Genomic DNA, 10,940 nt, shown 5'->3' with positions numbered 1-10,940 from the left:
TTTAAATGAGACAATCCATGGATAAAATTTACTATTATACCTGACATATAGTAATTGCTCAATAAATCTTAGCTGTTATTATCATTATTGCTTTTAAGATTCATCATGGCCTCATTTTAAACCTCTATGAACTAGCCCCTAACACTCAACTAACCTTCCTCCAAGGTCCCAGAGCATCCCATGTGTGGTCAACACAGGGATGTAGCACTTATATTTCCCTGAAGAAAGAACTTCCTTCCCAGCTTACAGGGCTGGTAGCCATCAGAAAGTCTTCAGCGGATAGAGAAGACCTTCTCCAAGGCCATGCCCTTCCTAGAGTACCCCTATATCCAGCCACTGAGCAGAGTAAGGGATTTAAAGACCCAGCCTGGCATGGAACAGCTCTTATGGGTGATTAATATTTGCTCCAGAATGTTCTGCCCTGTTGGTCAACACTTTGGCAGATGGGCATCAGTTTGACTTTTTCCCCTGCCCAAGCCTGTTTCCACCCCCCATTCTTGCACAGGTGTTCATCACAAATAATAAACATCTTGCACCCCAAACTCCCATATCAGCACCTGCTTTTAGAGAGCCGAATCTGAGACCCCACAGTAGCTGTGTTCCATTCATTTGCCTCCTGATGGACTGTCTGATCCTTGAGAACAAAGGAAATCTTACTTAGTTCTGTATCCCCAGCACCAAGCTGCTGCTGCTACTGCTAAGTCACTTCAGTCGTGTCCGACTCTGTGCGACCCCATAGACGGCAGCCCACCAGGCTCCGCCGTCCCTGGGATTCTCCAGGCAAGAACACTGGAGTGGGTTGCCCTTTCCTTCTCCAATGCATGAAAGTGAAAAGTGAAAGTGAAGTCGCTCAGTCGTGTCTGACTCTTAGCGACCCCATGGACTGCAGCCCACCAGGCTCCTCGGTCCATGGCATTTTCCAGGCAAGAGTACTGGAGTGGGGTGCCATTGCCTTCTCCCAGCACCGAGCTAGTGATGATTATATATTGACACTGAGATATGTGCTGTACTTAGTTGCTCAGTCATGTCTGACTCTTTGCAACCCCAGGGACTGTAGCCTGCCAGACACCTCTGTCCATGGGGATTCTCCAGGCAAGAATACTCGAGTGGATTGCCATGCCCTACTCCAGGGGATTTTCCCAACCCAGGGCTCAAGCCCAGGTCTCCTGCATGGCAGGCAGATTCTTTACCATCTGAGCTACCAGGGAAGCCCTGACAATAATTATATAGGAAACACTCAATGATCATATAGGAAACACTCAGTGAGGAGTTGTATGTTGAATGAATGAAAAATAAGTAAGGAGTTAGCTTGAAGGCTTCCCTGGTGGCTCAGATGGTAAGGAATCTGAGGCCTGCCATGTAGGAGACCTGGGTTTAATACCTGGGTTGGGAAGATCCCCTGAAGAAGGAACTGGCAAACCACTCCAGTACTCTTGCCTGGAGAATCCCATGGACAGAGGAGCCTGGCAGGCTACAGTCCATGGGATCGCAAAGAGTGGGACACAACTGAGTGACTAACCCTTTCCTTAGCTTAAAAGAAAAGCTATTTTAAATGTGTTCAAGAAAATTGAATCACCATAAAAATGATTATTCTGTTTCATATTAACTTAAAATGCTTCCTGTGAATGAGGCAGTTTTTTTTTTTTTAATAAACTGTATGTACAGAGGTAGAGGAAGCAAATTTTATCAGTGCACTCAACACTGCTCTGGATAGAATCCTCTTAACCTTTTAACAACTGAAGACACTTTTTCTTTCTGGTGCTTACTACATATAGTTGGAGGAATCAAATAAGAACAATGTATGTACGACATCTGGTGGCTCCCAGATAATGTTACATCAACCTTGTCTGGAGTCCGAGCTGCACAGCTTGGTGATCATATTAGTCTGAACCTTTTCTTACACTGAAACCCTCTCCAAGATTAACATGGTCTGCCAGTGTTGGTAGGATGGGAATTATTAAATTTACCAAAGATGCCAGTCGTGATGAACATTAACAGCCCCATTCTTTAAATCCTTTGATTTATATTGTCTTCAGAATCAATAATCATTCATCCAATTAAACATTCTTGGTCTGGGCCTCTGGCCAATTCTGTGTCATAGGAGGTGATAAGACCCATTAGCTCTAAGCCTTAAATTAACCAGCATCAGACCCAAGGGAAGAATGTTGCACAAATGACCCACCTCCTTTCTAATTCCAAACCTTCATGACTGATGCTAGAAAATATCTCCGTTACACTGCTGCTTTTCTGGTCAGGAGGACAGACTTAGATGTTACAAGGAATAAAACTTAAGATCTCACGATGCTTCTTCAACTTTTGTAAATGAAAGTTAGATTTTAAAAATGTACATTAAAAAAAATCAAATGTTATGTGACCTAATATAAACTTATGCAGACAGAAAACATCTAGAGGTAGGAAGAGTAGAATAAAAATCATAGAATCATTTATATGCTTTGGATGATATTGTTACAGTAACACAGTCTGGTGACCAATACAATGATTTGATTTTTAAAATATTCTGAAAACAGGGAGAGCAAACTTTTGATTTATTAACAGGGAGCAGGACTAAAGTTGAGATTATGTTTATTTCTGTAATTGTCTCTTTCCACCCTTGATTTTGTATGTATTCTTACAGCTTTTGTTAAAAAGATTTAAGTAGTTTATAGATATGTAGATGATACATCAGGGAAACTAGGAGAAGAATCAAATCAGACTTTAGGAAACATTTGCTAAGTAGCTCCAGATTCTTTAGGAAACAAGAGATCCAGTAAAGCTAGGTTAATGTTTGGTGCAGTTCACACAGATTTGAGCATACGCTACTTTGTAAAGGGCTAAACTGTAGACTTTTCTTTGAACCACAAATCCTCAAAAATAAGAACTGATGAAAAGGGTCAGCAAAGTTAAATCACCATGGAAATCCAGGCAGTTTTACACTCTTCACTTTCAAAGTTGACAAGTGTCGTTGGGTTAAGGTCAACACTGGTATTCAAATAAGAATGTAATCTACTTTCCTTATAACTAAAGCCTAACAAACATTTTTAGAATATTTCATTAATGAAAATTTCAACATAACCTCAGTCTTTTGAATTTTCTTCTACTATCAATAAACATGAAGACTTTTTCTCCAAAATGATACTTGAAGAGATATCTTTATTGGTTTTCATCTTGGCACATGAATTGGCTAAATTAAAATTACCAGAATTTATTGAATGTGGATTTAGAGAAAAGCCAGGAAATTTTCTGGATCAGGTTACCTCAAAGCCTATTTTATTCTACTCATTTCACCATGACTTGTGTACAATCTCATGACTACAGAGGTGACTATTAACAGTTTGTTTAGTCAAGAGATGATGGAACAATTTTTGTGATCATTGCCTCCTTGAACCCATGCTAGAAGTTCATGGATTAGTAACCTTGCCCAGATATGGACATGGATTAGTAACCTTGCCCAGATATGGACATTTGTGTGTTGGTTTCTATCATGTTTTTATTTATCACACCATTATTAATGTTGAACTTTGAATTTAAAATCTTTTTCAAAAATTACCCTCATTTGTTCCTGTTGTAAATATCTGTAGAACTGGACTGGTATGAGATTGTATCTCATTCTCACATGCCTGAGTTTATCTTATTTCGAAAAATTTTAGCATAAAAATGTGTTTTAAATGTAGCTAATTGGTGACCTCATGAAAATCAAACCCTAATTCTTTTCCTAATTAATTTTCATTGGAGTACAGTTGCTTTACCATGTGTTAGTTTCTACCATACAGCAAACTGAATCAGCCATGTGTATACTTATATCCTCTCCCTTTTGGGTTTTCTTTCCATTCAGGTCCCCACAGAGTATTGAGTAGAGTTCCCTGTACTATAAGTACATTCTCATTAGTTATCTATTTTATATATAATATCAATAGTGTATAAATATCAGTCCCAATTTCCCAATTCATCCCACCTTCCCTTTCCCCCCTGGTGTCCATACATTTGTTCTCTATATCTGTGTTTTTATTTCTGCTTTGCAAATAGGACCATCTATACCATTTTGTGAAGAAAGCTGAGTGCTGAAGAATTGATGCGTTTGAACTGTGGTGTTGGAGAAGACTCTTGAGAGTCCCTTGGACTGCAAGGAGATCCAACCAGTCCATTCTAAAGGAGATCAGCCCTGGGATTTCTTTGGAAGGAATGATGCTGAAGCTGAAACTCCAGTACTTTGGCCACCTCATGCAAAGAGTTGACTCACTGGAAAAGACTCTGATGCTGGGAGGGATTGGGGGCAGGAGGAGAAGGGGACGACAGAAGATGAGATGGCTGGATGGCATCACTGACTCGATGGACGTGAGTCTGAGTGAACTCCGGGAGTTGGTAATGGACAGGGAGGCCTGGCGTGCTGCGATTCATGGGGTTGCAAAGAGTCAGACACGACTGAGCGACTGAACTGAACTGGATACCATTTCTCTAGATTGCACATAAATTTGATTCTAATTTTACCATCAAAATTCCATAAATGCAGAACTAAAAAAAGAAAATATGTGGACATGATTATTTTTAAAATAATACATACAAAAATCCCCACCTTGTTTCTATTTTTAATGTATTAGCATTTTATAAAGTAGATAAAAGAGATCCAGCACAAAAATTAGCCAGGGACAGGATTCATGCTATAAAGAAGAGGAACAAGCATCTAGGCAGAGCAGTCAGCATATGGAAGAAGTCGAGTACCAAATGAGAAAGGCACCATCAACTGGAAAACTGTAACAACAACTGCAGGGGCTGGAGTTCACCTGTCAGCTGGGTCTCTGTTACAGATGTTTCCCTTCCACTTGTGAAACTACATGCCCTAAGACAATTTCTTAAATATTTCTGTGCCTCTTTTCTACTCTGTAAAATGCAGGTAAAAAGTACCAATGTCTTAGAGTATTACATATGACAGTTCTCATAAGGCACTTAAAATTTGGCCCATAATTGGCATGTGAGACATGGTAGTCATTGTCATTATGAAAAGGGATTGTGACAGATCAAATATTAAACAAAATTCTAAAAAATAATAATTAGCAAAGACCTTCAGATAATAATTGTGAGGTTGAACAGAATGAAATTCAACATGTTAAAGGAAGAGAGCTTTTTCTTCAAAATTAAGGGGAGAAGAAATTGTTCTTTTGCAGATTAAATGAATATATGTAAATCTTTATTCTAATTGTTGGCAAGTATATAAACAAATACTATTTGTCTTTCAGTGTTATTAAATTCTGTATGGCCAAATCTTAGAATAAAAATACCAAGGATTGAGCTTGAAAAAACCAGCAGAATTCTTGTTAAAAAATGCCAACTTCCTCTTCCAGCATTTTTATGTGAACTAAGGGAAATGTTTATTGTCCACTAGAGAGGTTCACAGAGAAATGTCCACATTTAAGTTCTTTTATCAAAAAAGAGAGGAAATTATTTGAGGGAATAAAAAGTGTGAAGAGGGGGGTAATGCATGTTCACAATGGAACATGGATTCCAAAGGTTGTGTAGGAAATGACAGACTATTGCCACAGTTGGGGGAAGAGTAAAAAAATAGTCAGTAGTAAGGAAGACCAGAACACTATTAAAGATAAATGGAAAATAGGAGAAGGAAAATTTGGGGAGAGAAAAATAAGTACAGAATTAAATCATCTCACATGCCCTGTATTTGGTGCAAATTATATTGGTTTTGAAATTGGCTGAAGTTTCCAGACACTATCTGAGTTGGTCTCAGGGAAATAATGAAGGCCACTGGAGTGGATAGCCGTTCCACTCTCCAGGGGATCTTCCCAGCCCAGGATCAAAGCCAGGTCTCCCACGCTGCAGGCGGATTCTTCACCAGCTGAGCCACAAGGGAAGCCCAAGAATACTGGAGTGGGTAGCCTATCCCTTCGCCAGAGTATCTTCCTGACCCAGGAATCAAACCAGGGTCTCTTGAACTGCAGGCAGATACTTTACCAACTGAGCTATCAGGGAAGCCCAGTGAAGGCCCAGGAAGGCTGTTACCAATCACACCAAATGCACAGGACAGGTGAGCATCAGACACAATACCATGTGTTCCCTAATCCCCATCTGTCTTTCCTTCCTCCTGACCACACAGCTAGAGGCAGTTTCCACCATGTCTGGCAGTGAGATGGTGCATGGAGACTGAATCATGCCAGACAGGGTGTGGATGTTTTATGCACATCATGACCATCATGTACACTGTTCTTGCACTAGCTCCTGTGAAAAAAGCAAACTATGCACCCTTTTCTCACCTCTTTCCTCATCTGCCAGCTGTATACAGAGGACTCGGGAGGACTCTGGGGCTCTGCGGAAGGATGCAATTATTATTTGGAAAGGGTTTGAGTCATATAATGACAACGTGGATCCCAGTTGTCCCATATTAAAACCTTCATTTCACTGTGTTAGGAGCAAAAAAGACAAGCTTTCCACGTGCCAAGACATGGAGACTTTATGAATGTCAGTAAGCATCCCCTGATGAGAACAATGAATAAACCCCGGGTCTGGCATAGTGTAAGTAATTGATAACCTTGAATAAATTTCTAAAGAATAGAAAAACTGAAACCATAATTGCAATATATTCAAGAGAAAATACAGACATACAATTGCTTGGGGAGTTTTGCTGTGAAAGCAGAAAAATTACATATATATTAAATCTAATACACACGCATACAAACATACATATGTGTATAAAAACAGTAGCTAATTGATATGTATATGAAGGTACAGTAGGTACAATAATAATCCCCCAAAGACATCTGCATTCCAGTCTTCAGAACCTATGAATATGCTAAGTGACCTGGCAAGGGAGAATTAAGGTTGCAGATAGAATAAGGCTGGTAATCAGCTGACCTTAAAGTAAGGAGATTTCCAGGTGGGCCCAGGTAAACACATGAATCTCTAAATAGGGGAGAAGGCAGCAGAAGACTCAGAAGCAGAGGGAAGACGCCCCGAGAAGGACTCGATGGCCATTCCTGGCTTTGGCTATGGAAGGGGGCCAGTAGCCAACAAACAGCTCAAACTGAGGGAGCTGGAAAGACAAGAGGCCTCTGGAGGGAACACATTCCTACTGACACCCGATTTCAGCCCACTGAGACGTCTTTTGGACTCTGACCTCCAAAACAGTAAGATGATAAATTTGTATTGTTTTAAGTTTGTGGTCATTAGTTACAGCAACTCTAGAAATCTATACAGGAGAGAATCTCAAAGGCGACCCAAAATAACATGTTTAAGAATATACTTTATAAGGAATTATTGCTTCTAAATGAAGAAAATTACAAAATTTTACTGCAAATTATAAAATAAAATCCTTATAACTGGAGAAACATCAAATGCTTCCAAATAGGAAGGCTAGATACTATGAAGTTGGTCAGTGTTCTCAGAATTAGGAATAGCTTTAATGCAATTGTACTCATACCCTTCAAGGCCCTATGTATCACTCAGGACTAATACATCTAGCTTGAACTAGACTTTTTAAGTGATTTTTGTTTTGGAAGAATAAGTAAATTAGAAAACATTGAGAATTTGGATGTTCTCAGACTCTCATCTCTGCTCTCTACAAATTAATGTCATTGCTTTCTGTAGCTGACTTGGTTTCTTTCTACTCTTGAGAGGGGGAGGGGAATGGCTTCCCTGCAAAATACTCATTAAGCTGATTGGTCCAGCCTGTCACATATCTGGATGGCCTGTGTGGTTAGAGGTATGGAGCATCATAATTGGCCTAATCAAGGACACTTGACAATCTGGTAGCCAGAGAAGGTGGGCCTGTTACCAGAAGAGGGAGAGATACAAAGAGTAGGTACTCAGCATAGAACTCTACCCCTAAAAATCTACCATAGGAAGTAAAAGTGTAGAAAAAATACTTATGGAAAATGTTTTTCACCATTGTATTATTTATAAAAGTTATTGAAACAATCTAAATCTCCAACAATAATAAGTAGTAAATTAAATTATGGTCTACTCACATGATGAAATACTTTGCAGTCACTGAAAATATTTTCCATGAGTTTTTAGGACTGATAGAATTCAAAATCCATGGAGAAATACTCATAAAATATTAAATTAACAAAAATGGAATACAAAAAAGTACATTATGACCCAATGTTACAAAAAAACTCTATTTATGTAATTCACCAAATACTAACAATATGTATGTCTAGATAATGAGATTACATTTTTCTTTAGCCTTTTCTGTATTTCCTAATAAATAGCCTAAAGTAACTTATACAGCTTATAAATTGACCTATAAAACTGCCTTTGTAAACTGTGCAAATATGCAGCAAGGGTAAGCAAACACATCTCTTGCTACTAGAACCCAAGGCTCTAGTCCAATGGCTCTCAAGTCTAACCAGGCATCACAACCACCTTATTAGAACACAGATTGCTGGGCTCCATCCCAAGAATCATCTTCTGATTCAACAGGTCTGTGATGTGAACTGAGATTTGCATCCATAGCAAGTTTCTGTGTGATGTTGATGTTAAAGGTCTGGGCATCACTGTTTGAGAACCACTGTTCATCATGTCTGACTACATGCAATTCCTTGAACATACTGCTTATATGCACTTCTGAGCATTTGTCTAGCTTCTCCTTCTTCAAACCTCAGCTCCACCACTGCACCCTCCTGCTTGCCTAAATCCTCCATGTTCAAGAATCAGCCAAGGCTCTACCTTTCCTGAGAGGTTCATTCCTTAAATTTTTTATCAGGATCAAGTGCTTTCCCATCTGCTCTCAAAGCTAATCCAGAGCTAACTTCTATCAGCCTCCCCGAGGGTCTGCAAGTCCCTAGTTATAACCCCAACATAGTGATTAGTGAATGAAGGAAACTATTTTTTTGATCTACAGTTATGTAAGGTCCTTCTCATTGCTGTGCAATTAAATCCTACAAATCAGTAAAACTGAGGCTAACAGTTTAGTGTACCTTTTCAAGGTTAACCAGATAGTTAATGGCAAGGGCAAGTCTTGACTGGAGGTTACCTTGTTGCAAGTCCTATATTTTCTGTTTTATTTCTTGCTGTTCCCCAATCATAGATGCTGTATGCTACACATCTAAACTTTTATTTTTCCAAGATCCACTGCAGTGAGATCAACTTGGTTTAAAAAAATGGATCTGAAGCCTGGATCTTCACAAAGAGCCACCAGTATAACAGGAAAGAAGACAAAAGGGAAATGATTCTTGTTTTTATTTTATTTTATTTTATTTTGCCTTTGTTAGTTAAATTAGGTGGATTTGTTTTTTCCTGGTAACAGTTTTATTAAGAGATAATTTACCTATTACACAACTCACTCATGTAATTCTGAGTTGGTACAACCTTCGTCACAATTAATTTTAGAACATTTTTATTATCCCCCCAAAAACCCATTCCCATTAGCTGTCACCCTCCAGCCCTATCTCTCTCGTTCTAGACAACCACTAGTATTTCTCTAGAGATTTGCCTCTTCTGGACATTTCATGTAAATGGAGTCATGAAATATGTGGTGTTTTGTGACAAGCTTCTTTCACTTGGCATAATGGTTTCAAGGTTCATCCCTGTTGTAGCGTGTATCAATAATTGGTTCCTTTTAATTTCACTGTATAATATATACCATATTTTATCTGTTCACCAGATGCACATTTGGGTTGTTTCCACATTTTGACTATTAAGAAAAGTGCTGCTACAAATGTCTGTGTACCAATTTTTGTGTGGGCCTATATTTTCATTTCTTTTAGGTATACAACTAAAAGTATTAAAATTGTTGAATCATATAGTGACTCTGTTTAATCTTTTGAGGACCCTCAAGGCTGTTTTCCAAGATGATTGCCTCACTTAGTTTTTTTTCAAGTGTATTTGTTCAAATGCTTAGTAAGTTTTATGTGAACTATGAGAAACCTAATTAAACCAAATATTCACTTTTGGATCAGTTATGCATTTTCAAATCGATACAACTGTAATCTCCTGAGTCTCTCTAGGGGTAGGGCTTCTAAATCATTGCTCTCCCACCCTGCCCCGCCCCACCAATTCTTGATGTTCTATTTCCTCTGGTCCATCCATCAGCTATGGCTGATTTATCATTTCACTCAATGCTTTGTTGTTGTTTAGTTGCTAAGTCATGTCTGATACCTTGTGACCCCATGGACTGTAACCCATCAGACTCTTCTGTCAATGGGATTTTCTAGGTAAGAATACTGTAATGGGTTGACATTTCCTTCTCCAGGGGATCTTCCCAGATCAGGGATTAGTGTCTGCTGCATTGCAGGCAGATTCTCTACCACTCAATGCCTATCACTGACTATTTCTGAAAGCCTGAAATAAGGCCTAATTGAGCAGGTATAGAAGTTTATATAAGAAATTGAAACTACTCTTATATGAGTATTTTCATACAAGAAATTGCAAAAGCCTTCATACAAGAAATTGAAAAAGACTTTTTTCATACAAGAAATTGAAACATGTGTGTTTGTTCAACCAGCAGACAATGTTTGACCCTGATTTTTCACTGGTAATTATTTGTTGCCTCTTGATGTATTTCTGCTGAATTTATGGAAAGTATCACTCCATTAAAATCTGTTTCCCATTGAAAAAATATTTACCTATGATCACATAAAGATTATTCATGTTTCAATTAGGCTTTTCTATAATCAGAGTTAGGTCTCTTCTAAAAGAACAGAACTCTGAGGTCTCATATCCTCAGGAAGTAACTCATCATTCCTTACCAGAACTGCTGGCCTTGGGCATCATCTCCTGGTTTTATTTGGTTTGGGCAAGAATTGTGCCAAGGTTTTAGTCTAGGCCTCTTTTTTTATGTGAATTCTTGGGAATACTCATGTTCAGTAGGAAGAATGAATTCTCAAGTGGTGTTTTTTGTTTTTTAAGACATGGTATGATGCTTTCACTGGAGAAGGCAATGGCACCCCACTTCCAGTACTCTTGCCTGGAAAATCCCATGGACGGAGGAGCCTGGT

This window comes from Oryx dammah, unplaced genomic scaffold (assembly GCF_014754425.2).
Source record: "Oryx dammah isolate SB20612 unplaced genomic scaffold, SCBI_Odam_1.1 HiC_scaffold_11163, whole genome shotgun sequence".
Taxonomy (NCBI): Eukaryota; Metazoa; Chordata; class Mammalia; order Artiodactyla; family Bovidae; genus Oryx; species Oryx dammah.
Note: the sequence above shows the minus strand (reverse complement) of the source record.